This window comes from Podarcis filfolensis (assembly GCF_964270895.1).
Source record: "Podarcis filfolensis genome assembly, chromosome: 13".
Taxonomy (NCBI): Eukaryota; Metazoa; Chordata; class Lepidosauria; order Squamata; family Lacertidae; genus Podarcis; species Podarcis filfolensis.
In genome coordinates, this window is record NC_139615.1 from 8,268,856 (window position 1) to 8,292,883 (window position 24,028).

Sequence of the window (24,028 nt, forward strand, 5' to 3'; positions counted from 1 at the left end):
GGTTGGAAGTGGGGCCATTTAAAAAGCTGAGATTTGGCAAGTGGGGGAAGCCCCTCTCTGAGCCCAATGAGTAGAAAGACAAAACCTTGGAAGGAGAGGAGAGAGGTGGGAGGGGTGTTTCGGGGGGTGTAGAGGAGTTTTGCTTGATGTAAGCAAGAGTCAAAAGTTGTGTTTTGAAAGCAATTTGCAAGCTGGAAAAAAAGCAACCAAAGCAATGTGGGCTGGGAGTTTTGAATCCAAGGTGACCACTTTGAAAGAAACAAGACCCTCTTGGAGTGCAATGTTCAGGTTGTACAGGGTGAGTCTTTTAAAAGAGGCCCCATGGAACATGTGTATTCTGTATCCACGGGGCCTCTTTTAAAGGACTCAGCCTGTATATATGTGTAAATAAACCATATATCATAAAGACACCGCGGTCTCTGGTGTGCCTCATTTCCAAAGGAAACACAAACCCTCCATAAGTGCCTTGACCCCTGCAGTCTCACACTGCTATGGAGATTGGGCTGGTGTGTAAAAGTATCATGACTAAGTCAGGTCCTTTAATTTCTATGGGTGTATTCATTATTCTGTTTTTCCTACATCTTTATTTAATTTTTCCTGTCCATGTCATTCTCTTTGTTTTATTTTTACGGATGTGCAACTGATCTGTTCAAATCTCAAATCAAAATGGGGAATGGGGAAAGAAACTTATAATAAACCCCAAATGGATAAATCCTTAGCTTTAACCTGTGGATTACTCCAAAAATATCTATTGAATAAGAAATCATGTTGTATAGGATGAGTGCTCTTGACATAACTAGATAATATGTGTACATTTCCTTTCAGCTCACATATGGTTCATTTCCCCCAGAGGAGAGTGATTCAAAACAGGTTTCTGCATTTTACCGAATGGTACCCAATGAACTCCATCAGTACATAGGGATTATTAGCTTGCTTAAGCATTTTAGATGGACATGGGTTGGACTCTTTGCTCCAGATGATGCCAAAGGAGAATATTTCATCAACATCCTGGAGCCACTGCTTTCTCAAAATGGAATTTGTTCAGCCTTCACACAAAGAGTCCCACAACTAGTCCACTACGATGACTTGGATGAAATTGCTGCTATAGCCTTAAATATGTATGTACCATTCACAGATAATAAAACCACTACGTTCATCATCTATGGAGAATCTTTGATGATTATATGGCTGAGAGCTATCATATTTTTGCGAGATCCTACAGATAAGGAAGACATTTCATTTAGAAAGGTGTGGATCTTGACAGCCCAGATTGATTTCATATTAATGGGGTTTCATAAGACTTGGGGACTCCAGCTCTTCCATGGTGCCATTTCATTCACAATTCACTCACAAAATCTTCTAAAGTTCACCAAATTTCTTCAGAGCATTAAGCATTCCCAGAGCCAGGGAGATGGTTTTTTCAAAGACTTCTGGGAGCAAGCATTTGACTGTTTCTTACCAAATCCCAATGTGCCAATGAAGGCCAATGACATATGCACTGGGGAAGAGAGGTTGCAGAGTCTTCCAGGGCCTCTTTTTGAAATGTGCATGACTGGCCACAGCTACAGTATCTACAAAGCTGTCAATATTGTGGCTCATGCCTTGCATGACTTTTATTCATCTAGATCCAGGCAGCGAACAATGGGAGGAAGTCAAATATTAGAACTTCAGGATCTGCAGCCTTGGCAGGTAATGCTGTACAAATGAAGTGAAACAAAAGATATTATTATTTAAATCAACAATTTATTACACGATTAAGACAAGTAACTGCTGAAATGATGTTCCACATCCTACTGACTGCCAATGTTTTATGTTTCCATATTAATCTCTCTACATTTTGCCTGAAAATGTTTTTTGTGTGTTCCATCAATCCATAAAGTGCCCACATCCAATGTAAAAACAAAATAGAACTGATTTTTAACACTTGCTCTTTGTTAGTTGATGTTGAATAAATATACATAAAAAGGATACTGGTAAGGCATGTCATTGTCGCCAATATTTTCATAACATTCTTTCCCCCTCATGTCTCTTTTCTCCTTCAATTAGCTTCACCCCATTTTTCATAGCATTTCATTTAACAACTCAGCTGGAGAAACAGTATCATTTACTGATAACAGAGAAATGCGAGGTGGATTTGACATAATGAACATGGTCACATTTCCAAACAAGTCCTTCATTCGAATGAAAATAGGATGGGTGAATCCTAATGCTCTTGATGGAAAAGAATTCATCCTTCATGAGGACATGATCATTTGGCACAATGGTTTTAACCAGGTTGGGTTCTGGGGTATTCTTGTGGGCTCCTCACTTTCCACATCAGTCCTTCAGATGCTCAGAATAACCACTATTCTTCTCTTGGAGAAGTTCATAGAAATAATATGTATATTTTCTAACAATATTTGGATATGAACTTCTAATAATATTTACTATGCCTCATATATAGGTGACAGGGCTCAGGATGATCCAAATGAAAATTATTCATGAAGCAAAAATGGGTTGATTCAGTTTTAATGGAAACAGGGGCATAGCTCAGTTGAAGTTCCATATTATATTCTTTTCAGGTCTAGGTAGGGCTGAACCACCTAATCTCATCTGCATTCCTATAGAGCTGATATTGCTTCCCCGTCATCCTCAAAGCATCAAACATATTTGTGAGAGTTGCCAGAAGCCTGGAAAGAGTAATCCACTTCTGGTTTATATTGGGGATGCATAAACAGAGAATATATAACACTTTCCCACCTGCTTCCTTCTATTGCTCCTGGCATGCTGTGTGAGATATGCTGGTTGCCACAGTTGGGGCCAGGTAAAATATTTTGTTCTCTTCTTTCTTTGTCTGGCTCAGGTTGGAGGTATTTTTCCTTCTGCCTAACCAGAAACTCCAGATAACTGCAGTTACTTGTGGGAGTCAGATAATTGGTTGAATTTGCTTTCTGGTCACTTAACATGTATATACAGGAGAGGGAAAGGGTTGCCAAAACTGGTTTGCATGCTGTTGTCAGGGACCATGCTGAGGAGGGCTGTACTGAGGAGGAATGGTGGGAGCCTCCCTCTGCTCCAGATCCTGAATCTTCCCAGAAGCAGGAGGACAGTATAGATTTGGAACAGTGATTTGCAGAGGGACATCATTCAGAAGGCAGAAGCTGGGAAATACTGGATGGGAAACAGCTAGGAGAAGAAACACTGGAAGAGAGAGGGTTAACAGATTCACAGTCTCTGGACAGCATTCACACACACACCCTTCTCCAAAGTCATGGAGAGCTCAGAAAGTGGCAGAAGAGAAAGCACAGAGGATACAAGCTCAGATTACATGACGTAAGAGTGACATAGATTAATAGGGACGAAAGGGGGTGTGGTCCTTAATTGGGAGCACTGCCTTTTCTAGGAGATGTGCTCTTTGTTCTCTTGCTGTGATTATTAAAGTTTCTAACTGGTGAGAAGACTCCTTTTCTGCTTGTTCTGCTTATCTACTGCCCCCGGGGGGGGGGGGGACAATTCCTTGAAGCCTGACAGCTGTGGCCTCTATGGCCTGTTCAACAGGGTATGGTCACTTTACATATTAATCAATGTGGACCTTAGATGGGGTGTGAATCAGGAAGATCTCACCCAATCAAGAAAGGCTTAGAAGAGTGCTAGAGGTTTGCCACACCTGGTCTTCTCCCTATATAGTTTACAATTCCTTAGCATTAATAAAATGCTCCTAATTTAATATATATATTGTGTTTTGCATCTTTACTTCTGATTTCCTAAGACAAACATTTAACTTCATATAACATACATTTTCTGTAAAAACGTTTAAGGGATGAGTGGTCCACTTTCTTATTCGAAGTTCAACAACTTAAAATTTCTTTCAAGTATTTCTCCCTTTGGAAATTATTTCTGGTTTATTGATAGGTGATCCCTATTTCTGTGTGTAATGACTACTGCTGCCCTGGTAATCAGAAGAAAAAGAAGGAAGGCGAGAAATTTTGCTGCTATGATTGTTTTCCATGTCCAGAAGGGAAGATTTCAAACAGAAATGGTATATGACAATGATCCCCTACTTACTGTGTGGCATACTGGTTAGAATGTCAGACTATGACCTGGGAGACCATGGTTCAAAACCCCACAGGGTTCAAATGAAGCCCACTGGATTGCCTTGGACTAGTAATAATAAAAATAATTTTATCATTTATTCCCTGTCCATTTGCCTGGGTTCCCCCAGCCACTCCAGGCAGCTTAGAGCACATATAAAATCACAGAAAACCTCAACCATTAAAAACTTCCCTATTCAAGTCTTCCTTCAGATGTCTTCTAAAACTCATGTAGTTGTTTATCTTTTACATCTGATGGGAGGGCATTCCACAAGGAAGGCACCACTGCCAAGAAGGTCCTCTGCCTGGTTTTAACCAGGAGACCCTTGGAGGAGGAGCTCAGTTTCTGGACTGAATGATGGAGGTGGAGATGCTACTTCAGGTATACTGGGCCAAGGCTATTTAAGGCTTTAAAGGTCACCATCTCTTGACCTAACCTACCTCACAGGGTGGTTGTGAGGTTGAAATGGGGAGGCAGAGAACCATGTATACTACCCTGAGCTCCATGGAAGAAAATGGAGGTATATAATTGTATAATGATGACGACAATGATGATGATACTGTCAGAGAGTATTGGCTTCAGAACCAATTTTTACTTTTGTTTTTGAATAAAGAGGGCATGGGGTGAGGACACTGATGTAGAAATAAATCCCCCTATTTTCATCAAAGGAATGCCGGAGGGTATGGAATTGGCATGGCAGCATTGTTTCACTTGGATCTGCCATCCTGAAATCACCAGATAAAGCCTACTGACCTCCACCTGCAGGGTGAATGGAGTGGCAGCTTAAACTGCTTTAAGCAAACTTTGATAATTTCAGTCAACATCTGTAACAACAATTCAAATCATTCCACATCAAATCATACTCATTCAGAATAAGAAGGTTCAGATCAACAGCATCAGCAACTGTTACACAGGAGGCAAAAAAATAGACATGCATTGCCACTAAAATTTTATCCTCTTCTGTTTTTTTTCAGATATGGAAAACTGCTTCCGATGCCCAGAAGATCAATATCCAAACCAGAACAAAAATGGATGCATCCCCAAAATAATAAGCTTTCTTTCTTATGAGGAACCATTAGGGATCAGCTTAGCCTCAGTTGCTCTTACTTTTTCCCTAATCACAATATTGGTGCTAGGAATGTTTATTCAACAAAAAAACACTCCCATAGTGAAAGCCAACAACTGGGACCTCACATGCACTCTCCTAGTCTCCCTCCTGCTCTGCTTCCTCTCATCTTTGCTGTTCCTAGGAAAACCTGGGAAAGTGACCTGCCTTCTTCGCCAACCAACTTTTGGCATTGTCTTCTCAGTAGCTATTTCTTGTGTGTTAGCCAAAACCATCACCGTAGTTGTAGCTTTCATGGCCACAAAGCCAGGCTCCAGTATGAGGAAGTGGGTGGGGAAAAGGCTGACCAATGTCATTGTTCTCCCCTGCTCTCTTACTCAAGCAAGCATCTGTACTGTGTGGTTGATGACTTCTCCCCCATTCTCCAACCCAGACATGCACTCAGTAACGAATGAAATCCTTCTGCAGTGCAATGAAGGGTCAACTACCTTATTTTACTGTGTCTTGGGCTACATGGGCTTCCTGGCCATTGCCAGCTTCATTGTGGCATTCAAAGCTCGCAAATTACCTGGCAGTTTTAATGAAGCCAAGTTTATTACCTTCAGCATGTTGCTGTTTTGCAGTGTTTGGCTGACCTTTGTTCCAACCTATCTGAGCACCAAAGGGAAATCCATGGTGGTGGTGGAGATCTTCTCCATCTTGTCTTCCAGTACTGGATTGTTGGGATGCATCTTTGCCCCGAAATGTTACATCATTGTGCTGAAGCCAGAGCTGAATAGCAGAGAGCAACTAATAAGGAGAAAGAAGTGAACAATATGTTTGTTTTTATCCTATTTTATTGTTATATGCCAGGCATGTCCAACTCCCAAGAGACTGAGATTTACTCCCACTATGAAAAAACTGGCAGTGATCTACCTATTGGATTGACCAAATTTGTTGGATTGATCAAAGTTGTTGAGCTTTTTGGGAGGGACAAAGAACCAAAGTTGTTGGACATGCCTGTTATATACTAACGGGTTTAGTATGTAAGTGGTTACTATGAATGTCCACTGAATCCCATGCTTTTGAGGAAGCTATTTCAAATTAATGCCACTTCCCAGCTTCGTTTTTTCCCCAGGGGAAGGCAGTCAGCATTTCTCTGTAGTTTAAAAACAAGTGTCTTTACTCACCTGCATGAACAAACAAAAGTTTTCGCTGTACTTGATTGGATGGAAACCCTTTTCAGACTGAGGACTAAATTCCCCTCTGAGGACTATATTCCAATGGCGGGTGGCTCGAGAGATGAAAGTGGACAGAGCACCTAATGACATTATCAGATTTCAAGGGCACTTCCAGCCACACAAAAAACACATGGGTGTTTGTGAAGAGGAGTCAGTGAAGGCTATGACCTGGGGAGAGTTCAGAGGGCCAGAGAGGGAAGTTTGGGGCTGACTTACAGCTTCTGAGATCCACCCTCCCCTGACTGAAACCACATGCCAGATGCCTGTTCTCAACCATCCCACAGTATAGGTCTCCTCTCTTCAGTCTGCTCTTTCTATTCTGTTCTCTTTCTTTCCCCTAAGCACTGAGTTATTCTCAGCCTATCCTGTATTAGCTTGTAATGAACCTCACTGTAATAAAAAGGAATACTGAAGAAAAAGCAAGCTCAGACTGTGTTCTTACCCAGTGCCAGTTAGCTCATCTTAATTCTCAAAGCACTGATTAAATCCCAGCACCCAGGAATCTAGAGGGAGTCAGGGCACCCACAAACCCATGATACTTTATATTTATTGCGTGTAATCTTAAAAAAAAATGCAAAGGGATCTGGTGTTTGAAGAGAACTAAAAAGATTTTTTTATCAGTTATTTAAATGATTCCATGTGAACCAGTTGATCTATTTACTTGAAGCATTACTTTTCTCTCACTCTTCAACCAAAAAGGTCTCCCACAACAGTTTTTGCCAGTGATAGCCTGGCGTCAACACTGGAGTTCATAACCTAAAATGGGAAAGGGGATTTGGAGGAATGTAGATGCCAGGGAATAAATTTAAAGGTTTTCTGCTGCTGCTGCTGCTGCTACTAATTGCCAGCATATCTAATGCTTCTAATAATACAAATACTGATAATATGACTGAGAAAGAGGAAGGGCCAAGGTGAAACAAGACAGATCCTTGAGAACTCATAGATTTATTGATTCAAGCATTTCTTTGTCCCTCTCTTCACCTAAACAAATCTGCCACACCGGTGGATGAATATTAACAATGTAATGCTACCTTGTCTGAGGCTTGCAATCTAAAAGGCATGACACAAAAGGAAAGGAAACTGAGAGAAATGTAGAGAGGGAAACAGTCTTACTGTGGAGCTTCAGTCAGATTCTGTGGCGGATGCTCTTTGAAGAAAACTTCATAAAATACATAATAGAGCTGAGAAGCTATCCCACCATTGATGAGACCACCTGGATGGTACCACTCATGTGGAACAGGAAATGGGTAATTCACAGGGCACCTCAAAGTATCTTCTTTGCAGTCGACAGGGAACTGCAGAGTCAAAAATACCAAGAGCCCCAACATCCTGGCCTCCTAGCTTCTCTAAAAATACAGACCCTCCTGTGCCCATCAGTATCAAGTTATCGTCTTGAGCATGATACTATGAGTGATGCTTGGCCTTGCCAACTCAGTTCTAAAACAGAGTTCTGTGAGCTGTTTCTGATAATCAAAAGATTGCAAATGAAACACAGTAGATGAGATTGCCAACACTCTGATTTTAGGTCTGGCAAAAAAATTCAGAAATTAAACTGATGAAGTATTGTCCATCTTTTGCCCCTATTCCCAGTTCTCCATGGCACCTGGTATAATTTATAATGGTTTCCAGGCTTGTATTTTTGACATCCATAGTGCCAGTGGTTGAATGTAGTGTTTAAGAGTGGTGGACTCGTAATCTGATGAACCGGGTTCACTTCCCCGCACCTCCACATGCAGCTGCTGGGTGACTTTGGGCTAGTCATACTTCTCTGAAGTTGCTCAGCCTCACTTACCTCACAGAGTGTTTGTTGTAGGGGAGGAAGGGAAAGGAGATTGTTAGCCGCTTTGAGACTCCTTAAGGGGAGTGAAAGGCGGGGTATCAAGTCCAAACTACTACTACTACTACTACTCTTCTTCTTCTTCTTCTTCTTCTTCTTCTTCTTCTTCTTCTTCTTCTTCTTCTTCCTCTTCCTCTTCCTCTTCCTCTTCCTCTTCCTCTTCCTCTTCCTCTTCCTCTTCTTCCTCTTCCTTCTAAGAAACCTCTCTGGCTGTCAGGCTTCAGGGAATTGGCTTCCTCCCACCGTGGTGGCAGTAGATAAGCAGAACAAAGGAAAGGAGTCTTCTTACCAGTTAGAAACTTTAATAATCACAGCGAGAGAACAAAGAACAAACTTCCTAGAAATTAAGTTCACCAACTCTCCCATCCCTTATTAATCTACATCTTGTAATCTGAGTTTGGAACTGCTGTGTTTTCTATTCTGCCACTTTCTGAGCTCTCTGGGACTTTGGGGGAGGGGGGTGGATACTCTCCAGAAACTGTAAATCTGTTAACCCTCTCTCTTCCAGTGTTTCTTCTCCTAGTTGTTCCCCATCCAATATTTCCCAGCTTCTGCCTTCTGAACTATATCCTTCTGCAAACCACTGTTCCAAATCTATACTGTCCTCCTCTCCTGTGAAGATTCAGGATCTGGATCAGGAGCTCCTGTGAAGATTCAGGATCCAGATCAGGAGGGGGAGGCTCCCACCATTCCTCCTCAGTGCAGCCCTCCTCAGCATGGTCCCTGACACTGCATTTGATTATGTGAACAAATCATGGTGATTTGGATGATTGAAGGGAGAGATAATAACTTTCACAGATGTTTAGCTCAGAGTGGCACTTTTGGCAACCAAGATGCTGGTGCTTGCGTGTTTACTCTAATTCTGACCACATCTCTGCTCCCTTGTGGCACAAAAAAAAAATGTCAATTGGTTTTCTGTTTTCCCATGTGAGTCAATGCCAATCAAAGTGAAGCCATTTTCTTTGGAGTTGCAAAATGCAGCAAATCCAAATAGAATGGAATCAGTTTAAGACAAAGGTATCACTCAGTTTTTCTCATTATTTGCTCCCTATTGTCCCGCTCAGGCCTCAGCACAATGATGTAATACTTCGGGGCAAAGACATTCCCTCTGTCAAAAGAGTGCCACTCTGGAGACATTCTTAGTAATGGGCTGTATACTAAAACCCTTAATATATAACAAATCAATTAGATAAAAACAAAGGTATTACTCAGTTCTTTCTCATTATTAGCTCCCTATTGTTCAGCTCAGGCCTCAGCACAATGATGTAGCATTTAGGGGCAAAAATGCAGCCCAATAATCCAGCGCTGGAGGACAAGATGGAGAAGATCTCTACCGCCACCATGGATTTCCCTTTGGTGCTTAGATACGTCGGGATAAAGGACAACCAAACACTGCAAAACAACAACATGCTGAAGGTAATAAACTTGGCTTCATTAAAACTGTCTGGTAATTTGCGAGCTGCAAATGCTACAATGAAGCTGGCAGTGGCCAGGAGGCCCATGTAGCCCAAGACACAGTAAAACAGGGTCACAGACCCTTCATTGCACTGCACAATGGTCTCTTCTGCTACAGAGTCCATGTCTAGATCAGGGAATGGGGGAGAAGTCATCAACCACACAGTACAAATACTTGCTTGAGTAAGAGAGCAGGAAAAGACTATGGCATTGGCCAACCGTTTTCCTACCCACTTCCTTGTGCTAGATCCTGGTTTTGTGGCCATGAAAGCTACAACTACAGTGACAGTTTTTGCCAACACACATGAAACGGCCAGTGAGAAAACAATGCCAAACATTGGTTGGCGAAGAACACAGGTCACTTTCCCAGGTTTCCCAATGAATAGCAAAGATGAGAGGAAGCAGAGCAGTAGCGAGATGAGGAGAATGTAAGTGAGATCCCGGTTGTTGGCTTTGACAATGGGAGTATCTTTGTATTTAATAAAAGTTCCTATCACCAAACTTGTGAGCAGTGAAAAAGAAAAAGCGAGTGAGGCCAAGCTGATCCCAAAGGATTCATTGTAAGAAAGAAAGCTTATTATTTTGGGAATGCATCCAGTTTTGTTCTTGTTTGGATACTGATCTCCTGGGCATATGATGCACTCATTCATATCTGAAAAGTAGAATAAGGTCAAATTCCAGTAGCTATTCATTTGTGCTCTCTACGTCTTTTTTATCTTATCCTTCTGATTTTAAGGGATTGATACAGTATGTGAAATACCGTATTTTTCGCCCCATAGGACGCACTTTTTCCCCTCCAAAAATGAAGGGGAAATGTGTGTGCGTCCTATGGGGCGAATGCAGGCTTTCGCTAAAACCTGGAGAGCGAGAGGCATCGGTGCACACCGACCCCTCTCGCTCTCCAGGTTTCAGGAAGCTATCAGCAAGCCTTGGGGCGGCAGCTTCCGGAGGGCTCCGCGTGCTTCGGGCAAGTGTGCGCAAGGCTTGGGGTGGCAGCCGCGGCTGGGGGAGGAAATAATTTTTTTAAAATTCATTCCCCCCCCCCAAAAAAAACGAGGTGTGTCCTATGGGCCGGTGTGCCCTATAGGATGAAAAATACGGTACTTTTTTCAGTATTTTGCTGAATGTATGATGTTTGAATTTAAACAATATTAAGCTGCTGCTCCATGCACCCTGCACATCACGGCTTGTTCCAACTACACTTATACGGGGGGGGGGGGGAATCAGGCACCGGTGGGCTCTTGTGTTGCTTGGGAGGGCACAAGGGGCCTGGTAGAGCATAGAATGAGAGCATGCCCCTAGATCAGGTGAGACTGGCCTTATATAACTCATTCCATGGTTGCCTTCTGGGATCCATGATACTTGTCTTGTGACACACCAGTGTCCAATGCTGGTCAACTCCCAAGGGTATTGATTGGGTGCATTTCAACCATCAAGTGGAATTTGAACTGTACGTGCTCATTGAAATGATAACCCTTATGCTTTTGCCAGCCCTGCTTGCCTGTGCAATAATGAATACAAATCTGGCCTAATTGCAACTCCTAGGCAATTATAGCTCAAACATAATTTTGTTTATTTGGCAATCAGTAATATGATCTATTTGGCGATCAGTACTATGAACGCTGGTGGTGCTGTGGGGGATGCGGGTGGCACTGTGGTCTAAACCACAGAGCCTGGGGCTTGCCAATCAGAAGGTCGGTGGTTTGAATCCCCGCGATGGGATGAGCTCCCATTGCTCAGTCCCTGCTCCTGCCAACCTAGCAGTTCGAAAGCACGTCAAAGTGCAAGTAGATAAATAGGTACCGCTCCATCGAGAAGGCAAATGGCGTTTCTATGCGCTGCTCTGGTTCACCAGAAGCGGCTTAGTCATGCTGGCCACATGACCTGGAAACTGTATGCTGGCTCCCACGGCCAGTAAAACGAGATGAGCGCCGCAACCCCAGAGTCATCCACAACTGGACCTAATGGTCAGGGGTCCCTTTACCTTCACCTTTAGGCAATTATAGTACTTGATATGTGTTTAACAAAATACATTTGAGCGAAGTGGGGAGCACTTCCGTATCTAGGTTCACAGTATTGCACCAGGTTTATTTGTTTTTGAATATTTCCTTCAAATGTTACTGGAAAAAATGCAAAAAAAAAAAAAAGCACACTAAGCAGGATAGTCTGGTTGCATGTAAAAATGTAGCATTTAAATAGATTTGACACAATAATCTTTACTAATATTGAACAATGAAAAATGTCATGTACCATTTTGGTTGGAAATCTTCCCTTCTGGACATGGAGTACAATCATAGCAGCAAAATTTCTGCCCTTCCTTCCTTTTCTTCTGACTACCAGGGCGGCAGTAGTCATTACACAGAGAAATGGGCATCACCTTTCCAGAAACAAGAAATAATTTCATAAGGGAGAAACTGAACATCTTATCCAAAGTGCTTCATATCAAGTGCAGCAAATATCCCATATTTTGTTAGGGAACCAGAAAAAAGAAGCAAGACACAAGACCAGAAAAAATGCAAGATACATGAAATAAGCTAGGGCCATTTTATCAGCTGTAACTTTAGGAATTTAGTTACAGATAGGTAGCCGTGTTGGTCTGCCATAGTCAAAACAAAACAAAAAAAATTTCCTCCAGTAGCACCTTAAAGACCAACGAAAGCTCATGCCAAGAACTAACTTACTTGGTCATTAAGGTGCTACTGGAAGAAAAATTTTTTTTTTTGTTTTGACTATGGCAGACCAACACGGCTACCTATCTGTAACTGGAACTATGGAAGGCACCACATTGAGCCACATTGAGTCCTGGTATCTGAAGAAGTGTGCATGCACACAAAAGCTCATACCAAGAACTAACTTAGTTGGTCTTTAAGGTGCTACTGGAGGAAAAAAAAAATTTAGGAATTTATAAATAGCAAAGGACATGTGTGGAAAATGCTTAAATCTATCAGGCTCCTAAACTGGCACTAATTGGGTGAGGTCTTCATGATTCATAACACCTTTAAAATCTTGCAGTTTCTTACACAGAACCCTGTGACAAGTCTCTAGAATTAGAATCCACAAGGGGCTCAGTTTTTTTGCCAATCTCTTTCCTTTCCCACACCCACCTGCCAAGTGACCAGAAACCAATTCAAGTAATGTGTATCCCACCTGTAGTTGCGCCTGTTTGACACTCCTGGTGGAAGTATCAAAGTAGGTGGAGGGAAGGTAGGTGGAAAAGGTCAACCACCCCATTTTGACCAGTCAATCATAGGAAGGAACATAAATTCCTGCTTGACACCAGCTATGATGACAAGCTTATCTCATACTGCATATTGGGAGGGAAAGCTTGGTGCAACCTCTCCTAAGAAGGATGGGCGGAGGTAGGTGGAAATAACTTTATATCCTTTGTGATTTACTAGCTAGCAGTAGCTCAAAACCACACATGAAGCCAGGAAATGAGTTTTGGGCCTTCTAAGATGGGGTTCAGATTATGAAGCGATATTAGTTCTCTAGGAATACTGCAAAGGTTGGTTTCTTGTCAGTCCAATTGTCATGAAATTAATTTGATATGGGATCTGCAACTGAGCCATGGGCCCTTTTCAAATTAAGCAGTAACCACCCATATCTGCCCCATGACTAAATTTTATCTGAATCTTTCTAAGCTCTGTCATACAAAATGAAACCCAATTAATATTGTTAAAACTTCATTTCAACTAAGAACATATAAATTAAAGCTCCTTTTCGCAGTTGCATCCAGCTACGTTTTCAGATTTTTCCCATGAAGCAATCAAAAAGAAAAGTGGTGCTTATCAAGAGAGTGCATTGGGTCAAAGAAATACCCAAATTCCAGACCTGGTTAAAGCCTTTGTTCCACATAATCATGTCCTCATGAATGATTATCTCATTTCTATTGACAGCAAGGGGATCCACCCATCCAACCTTCACTCGAATGAAAGACTTGTTTGGGAAGGTGACCATGTTTGTGATGTCAAATCTACCTCCCATTTCCCTTTTATCAGCAAAGGACACTCTTTCTCCAGCTGAGTTGTTAAATGAAATGTCAGGAAGAAAATGGTGCAACTAATTGAAAGAGAAAAGAAAGATTAAGGCAAAAGAACATAATAGAGATATTGAAGAAAATGGCTTGATGTATAAATGAGCACCATTTACATATAATTATGTTTGCTCACTTTACTTGACAAAGCAGATGAAAAAATTGTTATGCATACAGTGAAAAAAAATTCAGCCAAATGTACAGGATTTAATATGAAAATATAAAGCTTTGCCAGTTAGTGACATGAGGAATACCATTGCAGCATTACTTCTGCATGAAAATTGTGATGAAATCTTAAATTGTATATTTGCTGCTTTTCATTTGTAAAGCATTACCTGCCAAGGCTGCAGATCTTGAAGTTTTAATTTTCCACTGCTACCCAATGTTCTCTGCTTGGATGTAGACAAGCAAATAGCATGCAAAGTGTGAGCCACAACAAAAACAGCATTGTAGATACTGTAACTATGGCCAGATAGTTCCATTGCAAAAAGAGAGCCTGGAAGACTATCCAAACTCTCCTCCCCAGTACACAGTTCTTTGGGTTCCACTGTCAGATGGGGATTTGGAACTATACAGTCAAATGCTTGCTCCCAGAAGTCCTTGAGAAAATGATCTCCCTGACTCCAGGAAGGCTTGATGGTCAGAAGAAAATCTTTGAAATTTAGAAGATTTTGTGAATGAATTGTGAGGGATATAGCGCCTTGAAAGAGTTGAAAATCCCAAGAACTAACAAGCCCCGTTGCAATGAAATCAGTATGCGCTGTCAAAATCCACACCTTTTTAATTGCTAAGTTTTCCTTATTGGTTGGATCTCGCAAAAATATAATAGCTCTCAGTGCTATAATTGTCAGAGATTCTCCATAGACAATAAATGTAGTGACTTTATTATCTGTGAGTAATGCATACAAATTTAAGGCGACCTCATGCATTTCATCCAGCTTATCAAGATGAAGTTGACGTGGTATTCTTTGTGTAAAGGCTGAACAAATTCCATTTTGAGAAAGCAGTGGCTCCAGGGTCTTGATGAAATATTCTCCAGTGTTATCATTTGGAGCAAAGAGTCCAACCCAGATCCATCCAAAATGCTTAAGCAAGCTAATAACCCCCCAAAATTGATGGGCTTCATTGGGCACCATTCGATAAAAGGACGGGGACTGACTTGTATCACCCTCTGGAGGAAATGAACCATACGCAAGCTATATATATATATAAATAAATCACAGTTATGAAGTTATGTGAAAAGAATTCATAATGTGCAATGTGAAATATCATTTAACAAATATTTGTTTAAACAATGTATAGGTTAAATCCAATATGGTCAGTAGGAATACAAAAATCCCTATGCACCCCTTCATACATCTTACCTGGGGAATTTTGTAGAGACTTAATATATCAGCCATATGTAAGGAGGTATCAGAGCCAAGTCCTCCAATGATGGATATGAGGGTTTTCTTGGTGTCACATTTGTAGTTGGGAACAAATCTACCCATTTTGAAGAGGAGGTCTAACGTAGTGCGGTAGGTCATCCTTGCATCATAGTAGCTATCATAGATGTGGAACCCCAGTGTGACATTGTGCAAAATGTTGGGATTCTCATTTATTTCTTTCACAGCAAATGCCAAGGCAAGGACATGTTGGTAGAATTTTGTCACCACACTGCAAATAAAGTAAAGGAATTACAGAAATGAATAAACCACAATACTGGACACATTCCTCATCAAATTAATCGAAACCGAAAAGAAATTATTGGAAACCAAGCATTATGTGGAGCGATTGAAAGAGCTGGGTATGTAGATCCCGGAAAAGAGGAGACTCAGAAGAGATATGATAGCCGTCTTCCAATATCTCAAGGGCTGTCACATGGAAGATGGAGCAAGCTTGTTTTCTCCTGCTTTGGAGGGTAGGACTCAAGACAATGGCTTCAAGTTATAATTAATGAGGTTCTGGGTAAACACCAGGAAGAACTTTCTACAAGAGCACTCTGACTGTAAGGCTTGTTCACCAATGCAACTGTCTTACTCTCCCTCACTTTTTCTTTCTTCTGCCCCTACCTTACTCTGTATACAATGTCTCACATCAAATGTAACTGTTCTGTAGAAAGAACTCTACAGCCTGAAAAAAGAGACGATGCACATACTTTTGTAAACGAAGAAAATATTTAATAAAAATTATTTAAAGAAAACAGTAGGTGACTGAAATGAGGAGTCCCTCAAGGGTGGAAAAACAGAAATTTTTGTCAATTATTTAAATCATTCCTTGTGAGCTAGTAAGTTGCTGTTTAAATTGAAATATGTGTCTTTTGATATTCCACCATTCAGCCAAAAAATGTTTCACATTATAGCTTACATACATCAGTGATAAGACAGTCCCTCCCCTTAGTATGCTTGTTTAAAATACATGAGGCAAAAGGAAATGCGATTTGGAGGAATGTTAGGGGCATGGAAGATTCTTACTATGAAACATCAAAGAGGTTCTGTGTTGGGTTTTCCTTGAAGAAAACTTCATAGAAAATATAACAGATATGTGAAGCTATTCCACCAATGATGAGATCACCTGGCTGGTACCAGTCATGTGGAACAGGAACAGGAACATTCACAGTGCACCTGATAGCATTATCGGTATTAGAAACAGAAGGCATTAGAAAAAGCAACACCAATAGCATCAACATCCTGGTAGTCAAGCTTCCTTCTGAACACAGACTCTATTGTATTTGTGCCTACTAGCTGCCTAAGAAACGGCTACATTTGATGATGCACGACTCCTTTTACCCACACATATAATAAAAAGTATGAGCTGCATTCAGAGATTACAACATCAGAAATTGATGCTGCTCCTGGCCCCTACTCCAGTTCTCAATACACTGGGTTAGTTATAACCACTTTCAGGCTTGCTTGTTGTGGTTTCTAGCTGCTTCTGGGAAGCATCTGGAGGTTTGTCCTTGTGAATAAATTGCCATGATTTGGGTAATTGCAGGGTAGGATTACGAATTACTTCTTCAGGCTTTTCATTCTGAGTGGCTCTTTTGCTATTTTTGCTCATAGTTCTGCTCCTTACAGGTATAAAAAGTGATTGAATGACTTTTCCATGGCATAAAAAGTGACTGAATGACATATCAATAAATTCAGAGTGAAGTCATTGGGTAAATAACAAGGCTAAATTTTGAGATAACGGCCACTTCCAAATGCCATTTCGCTTCAAGGGAATGGGAATAAAGACCTCTCTATACAGTGTATTTGTGTGTGTGTGTGTGTGTGTGTGTGTGTGTGTGTGTGTAGCTTGACTGTCTTGCATGAATGAAGAGAAAGTGTTTGGAGGAGTGGGGAATCTTTTTCAGCCTGAGGATTGAATTCCCATCTGAGTAATCTTCCAAAAGTCATATGACCGTGGTGGGTAGGACAAGATGTGAAAATGGACTGAGCAAATTTTACTAATGCATAGTGTCTACTTTTTACTCTAACACATACACTCCTCTCTATTCCCATTCAGGTCACCAGGAGGCATTGTCAGAGTTCAAGGACGTATTCCAGGGAGGCAACAACTCAGAATATGAAGTGGAGTCACTGAGCAATACATCCTAGGGAGAGCTCTGAGGTTCAGAAAAAGACATTTTGAGGGCCACATGCAGCCGGTTGGCCAAGAGTTAACTCTCCCCCACTGAATTAAAACTGCTTACCATAAACCAACCCACAGTAATATTTCCTCAGCTCAATATGCCAGTGTGTTATGTTCTCTTTCCCCCTTAATATTGCTTTGTACAAATACTTTGTCAGCCTGTCCTATATTATATTGTAATGAACCTCAATCCAATAAAAGAGAACACCACACCGAGTTTCCTGATTTGCTCACTTAAATTCCAGAAACCATCGTGGGATGCAAGTCTGGTTGTAGTTAGCTGCTTCAGACACTTGCACACCCTCCAATATTCCTCAGATGAAAATAATGACATTTTATTCTACATCAGTATCACTGCTTGACTCTTGGTCAAGTATAAACGTTATTAGAGGAAACACACAAAACTCCAGTATTTTAACATAGGTGAAGAATCTTCATTACAAACAGTCATTTAACCAAACAATCAATTGCTCTCCATTGCTATTGCTTCCACTTCCAACTGGATTTTTTAAACAACAGAAGTCCCTACAAAACCTTTAGGGAACATCTATGCTACTACTGAATTCCAGAACATGAGCACAGTCAATCCACATTTCAGCTTTCCTGGGAAGTTTACTCTTTTCTTCACATCAAGCCTCTGTATGTCACAGATTTTGCTTTGTGGATCAGCAGTCCACAAAGTCCAGTGGTTGGTCAGCAGTCTGTGCATTGGAAACTCTTAAATAGATTGATTTTGCTGCTACCACTGCAGAGAGACTTTTTCTTATCCCTGTGTGCTCTGCATATCCTCTGGGTTGAAGTATTTCTTCTGACTTTCCTAAAGAGCTTCAAATCTCACTTGTGTTTTGTTTTTTTATCATGCTGAAAATGCCTTCACAAAAAAACACTGCAGTGTGGGATAAGGAAGTCATATTTGGCTAATTGAGAGAAAAACTTAAAAGTGTGGTTTCCCAATTGCCCACACTCAATCAATCAACATTTGTAACAAAAATAACTTACTAACCTGAGACCTGCATAACAGTGCTAGGGGGTGCTATCTGGTGAAACTAAGGTGAAACTTAACTGTCAGACCCAACGTCTCCTACATATATTTTTTGTCTGTCTCAAGAGAATGGAGTGCATCTCTGGGTGAAGCCAAACTCCTGTGTCAGCAGCCTTGCTGATGTGGCCCAAAGGAAAGCAGAGCTGTTATTGAACTTTGTTAAATAATTTTTATTAATTTTCAATTACTAAACAACAAAAAACAAAGGAAAAAAGAGCAATACATTTAACATCAGTTTGGCTGTGGAAGTTGCAGGAAGGCGTAAAAGGCCTTAGGGGCTCCACTCCAGTTTCATATAAGCTTTACTCCTTATCCTTTTCTTCTTCTGAAGATATCTCACAGGGAAGCAGAGGTTAAGGATCAGCATTTTTCTTCTCCCTAGTTTAACAAGCCCTGTCTGCCCCTCACTTTCCTCTACAGCAGGTGTATAAACGGCCATCTTGACCACTGGACCCACCATTTGTCTTTTCCACTCAATCTGCTGGAGCCTGTCTTCACAAGCAGTTGAAGTCCCTAACTCACAGAGGGTTTGAGACCCATCAGCCACACTCACCTCATTTAGCCAGCCAGTTGAAGTCGTTCCCAGGCTATGGTGGCTGTCGCATGGTGACAGCTGATAAGAGCCACAGGTGAGAAATGAGTGCAGGGTGGAGACCAAAGGTTGACTAACAACCAAAGAAGGAGAATGATGTGTCCCCCAACAGAGGTACAACTCCTCTCCCAAAACAGAGATATCTGCCCTCTCAGCAGAACAGACGTGACACCAACCATCAATCAAAACCAACAAGCAAGGCATGGTGGCATCCACCTATTTCTAAAACTAAAGTAACAGTTCACCAACACACCCGAAAGGAAGACATGGAGGTCAATTGAAGTGGGAGCAGAGGAACAGATTTTATTAGATTGACACCTTGTGCTCCTGGTAAAAGGCTAATGGCAGCAGAGTTGTTGCAAGTGGAATCCCTGATCTTGTTCAGAGAATAAATGAATAAGCTCTCCACCAAAAGAAAGAGCCTCAAATGTTTCAATGCAAACTGTCTTAAACTGGTTACAAAATAAGTAAGCGAGAGTCCACAATCTAAAGGACATGAGTAAAACGAGAAAGCAGATTTGGAGGGATGTATATTCCAGAGAATATGTGGCTGTGGTTGTTGTTGTTTGCAGCTTTAAAGAATGCACACTACTAAGAATGTGACTGGGAAAGAGGAATGCCCAGGTTGGATCAAGTCGATTATTTGAGGACTTATTGATTTATTGAGTCAAGCATTTCTTTGCCCCTCTCTTCACCTAAACAAATCTGCCACACCAGTGGATGAATATTACCAATGTGATGCTACCTTGTCTGAGGCTTGCAATATGAAAGGCATGACACAAAAGGAAAGGAAACTGACAGAGATGTAGAGAGGGAAACAGTCTTACTGTGGAACCTCAAACAGATTCTGTGAAGGAGGCTCTTTGAAGAAAACTTCATAAAATACATAATAGAACTGAGAAGCTATCCCACCAATGATGAGGCCACCTGGCTGGTACCACTCATGTGGAACAGGAAATGGATCATTTACAGGGCATGCCAAAGTATCTTCTTTGCATGCAACAGGCGATTGCAGAAACAGAAATACCAAGAGCCACAACATTCTGCCGCTAAAAACGCAGAGCTTCCTGTGCCCATCAGTACCAGGTTCCTGTCTTGAACTGGCTACTGTGAATGATGCCTGGCTTTGCCAATGCAGTTCTACAAGGGAGCTCTGTGAGCTGTTTTTGAGAATCAGTTTCTTGGAAACAGGTGCCTTTAATAGATTGTCAACACTTTGATTTCAAGTCTGGCAATTAATATGGGGTGGGAGAGTCAGAAAGGCAACAGATGAAGTATTGCCTATATTTGGCCCCTATTCCCAGCTCTCGATGGCACATGTTAATAATTTTCAGTCTTGCTTTTCAACTTTTTTAGTGCCTTCTTAAAAACCTATCTGGCTTTGATTATGTGAGGAAATTATAATGATTTGGATTATTGCAGGTTGAGATAATAAGTTGCTCAGGGTGGTTCCCCCCCCCCCCCCAGGGACACTTTTGGCAACAAGAGGCTGGTATTTGTGTGTTTTCCCAAGTCCCATCACAAGCTGCCTATGCTCCTTTGTGGCACACAAATAGATGGCAATTGCCTTTCCATTTTCCAGTGTGAGTCAATGCCAGGGTGGAGCCATTTTCTTCATGGCTGCAAAGCAGAAATTCCCAAACTATGATCACAGCCCAACTGAAGTTGCATCCACACAGTGAATATTCTTCTACACATTCTTTTTAAAAGTGTAGTCTAGAAAAGGACAGTTACAGGCCAATCCTACACATGAAAGTCTGGTTTAAATGTAAATTAAGCTGGGGAGAAGTACACCAGATTGAAAGACCATTCTGGAGCAGGGCTACTGCTGGCTGAGAAACCCAAACCTTGTATAAGGAAAAGATAGCTTGAAAATAGAGTTTGAATCCTTCCTGCAAAAAAGGGACACTCTGAGGACATTTTTAGTAACCACCTACGTACTAAAACCCCTAATATATAACAAATCAATAAGACAAAAACAAAGGTATTTCTCAGTTCTTTCTCATTATTTGCTCCCTATGGTTCAGCTCAGGCTTCAGCAAAATGGTATAGCATTTAGGGGCAAAGATGCAGCCCAATAGTCCAGCGCTGGAAGATAAGATGGAGAAGATCTCCACCAGCACCATGGATTTCCCTTTGGCGCTGAGGTACGTTGGGACAAAGGACAGCCAAACACTGCAGAACAGCAACATGCTGAAGGTGATGAACTTGGCTTCATTGAAACTGTCTGGTAATTTGCGAGCTGCAAATGCCACAATGAAGCTGGCAATGGCCAGGAGGCCCATGTAGCCCAGGACACAATAAAACATGGTCACTGAGCCTTCATTGCACTGCACAATGGTTTCTTCCATTACTGAGTGCATGTCTAGAGCAGGAAATGGGGGAGAAATAATCAACCACACAGTACAAGTAATCACTTGAATGAGGGAGCAGGAAAGGACAATGGAGTTGGTCAGTCTTTTTCCTACCCACTTTCTCATACTGGAGCCTGGCTTAGTGGCCATGAAAGCTGCAACTACAGTGATGGTTTTGGCCAACACACAGGAAACAGCCACAGAGAAGATGATGCCAAAAGCGGGTTGACGAAGAAGGCAGGTCACTTTCCCAGGTTTTCCTAGGAACAGCAAAGATGAGAGGAAACAGAGCAGGAGGGCAATGAGGAGAATGTAGGTGAGATCCCTGTTGTTGGCTTTGACAATGGGTGTGTCTTTGTGTTGAATAAAAGTTCCTAGCACCAAAGCTGTGATCAGGGAAAAAGAAAGAGCAACTAAGGCTAAACTGATACCTAAAGGTTCCTCATAAGAAAGAAAGCTTATAGTTTTGGGGATGCATCCATTTTTCTTCTTATTTGGATACTGATCTTCTGGGCATCTGAAGCAGTCATCCATATCTGAAAAATAGAATAAAGTCAAACTCCAGTAGCAATTCATGTGTGCCTTTTGTATACTGTATAACGTTTCTGCTTATTCTTACATAGGGTTTTTTAAAGTATTTTAAGGAGCAATGCTGTGCACCCAGCAGGGTGGTGGCCTTTGTCCAATGTCACCCAGATGGCAGAGCGAGTGGGACCTTGGTTTTTTGCGTTGACAGTTAACTGAGACAAAAATGTATTCTACTCCCACATTTATCCAGGATACAATTTGCCTTTCATTTGGTGCCATAGCCATTTTTAGGCATTCTAAAGCCTTTGTGGGCAGAAAAGCCATTAGGCAGAACCACATCAATAGGGATGTACCATAAAGGCTTTATAAAATGATAGGAGCAAGGAATGTCCAATCTTGCCTATCTCTCTCTCTCTTTGACATGCACCCACACGCATGCAGTAACCTACTGGGAATCTGGAAGCTTATCTTACCAAACACAGAGGTGCAACCTTGTTCGACTCTGAAGGGTGCAGAGTGCATCTGCAACATCAAGTAGAATGGCACTCAAACAACAAGTGCTGCTTGGAATAATGACCCTATATTCACCTTTGTGCCATGCCGCTCCCTCTTACCTGAAGCATAATGACTAGATTTCTGGCGTAATTTCACCCAGGATGGATGTCTAGGTTGTCCCAGCCACCACATAATTCTCAAATATTGTGCTATGTGTCAGTTTCTCTTAAATTATGTCTAGAATGAAATCATTTTGGGGGGCTTAATTTCAGATCCACATGCATGGGATTTCACCAGCCTTCTACATTTTTGAAGTTTTTAATGTGAAGTTACTGGAAAGTAGCAACAAAATTTTAACACTACTCTGGGCAGGATAGTGTGGTTACATACACAACATATTATTTAAATTCTTTTCAACAGATATTTGCTGATCTTGTAAAATGAAACCTGTCTACCATTCTGGTTTGAAACCTTCCCTTCTGGACATGGAACACAATCATAGCAGCAAAATTTCTGCCCTTCCTTCCTTTTCTTCTGATTACCAGGGCGGCAGTAGTCATTGCACACAGAAATAGGCATTGCCTGTCAATAAACAGGAAATAATTTCAGATGGGAGAAACATTTGAAAGTAATGTTCAGCCCCTGAACTTCAGACAAGAAAGCAGACCTCTCTTCACATAAATATCTACATAGGATGACTGCTTTGTATAAAGAACAGATATTGGCTTATTTTTGTTAGGAGACCAGAAAAAGAGAGGCAATACACTTGGCATGGATTAAACTAGGGCCCCTATCACTCTCCTAAACCTGTCAGGATTTGGTAAGCCCTTTTTGATTCACGCTGCCTTTGAGTCATAAAACTCCATGAAAGTGAAACAAGTCAACCTGAAAAGACAACCTTCTCTTCCCCACCGGCTTAAGAGGCCCATTGTAGAAGTCTCTTAAATCAGAATTCAACTGAGGAGCATATCACAATATCTTCTTACCTTTAATATACACAGCTGTCAAGTGATGAGAAAGGCAATTCTTAAAATTATGTGGCTCCCACCAGTAACCTGGGAAAGTGTGCCAACCCTACCCCTGACCCCTTTTCTATTGAAACAGAGACCACCCTTTCTTCTCTCATGAATCAATTTTATCTGGATCATCCTGAGCACTATCGTACACAGTAAATATTATTTCAAAATTTATTTCAACTGGGAACATAGATTTGTTTGGCATGTTCATAATTTCATCTACCGCTATCCAAAAGATTTCAATGGAAATAGTAATGGTTATTTTGGATAATCTAAATGACCCATATGGAGAATGTGGGGCCTAGAAGAAAACCCTACTCTCCAGACCTGATTAAAACCATTGTGCCACATGATCTTGTCCTCGTGAATGATGAATTCTTTCCCATCAGCTGCATCAGAATCAACCCATCCAACCTTCACTCGAATAAAGGACCTGTTTGGGAATGTGACTGTATTCATGATGTCAAATCCACCTCCCATTTCTCTTTGATCAGTAAAGGATACAATTTCTCCAGCTGAGTTGTTAAATGAAATGTCATGAAGAACAGGGTGGAGCTAATAAAAAGAGAAAAGAGAGTTGAATAGAAAATGATATAATGTAGATTTTGAGCATAATGCCATGATTTACAGAAAGCCTTCTTTATTAATCTTATTTAGGTGTAGTAAAATAGCTTCAGTTAACAAAGAACACGTGTGAAAAATCTGTG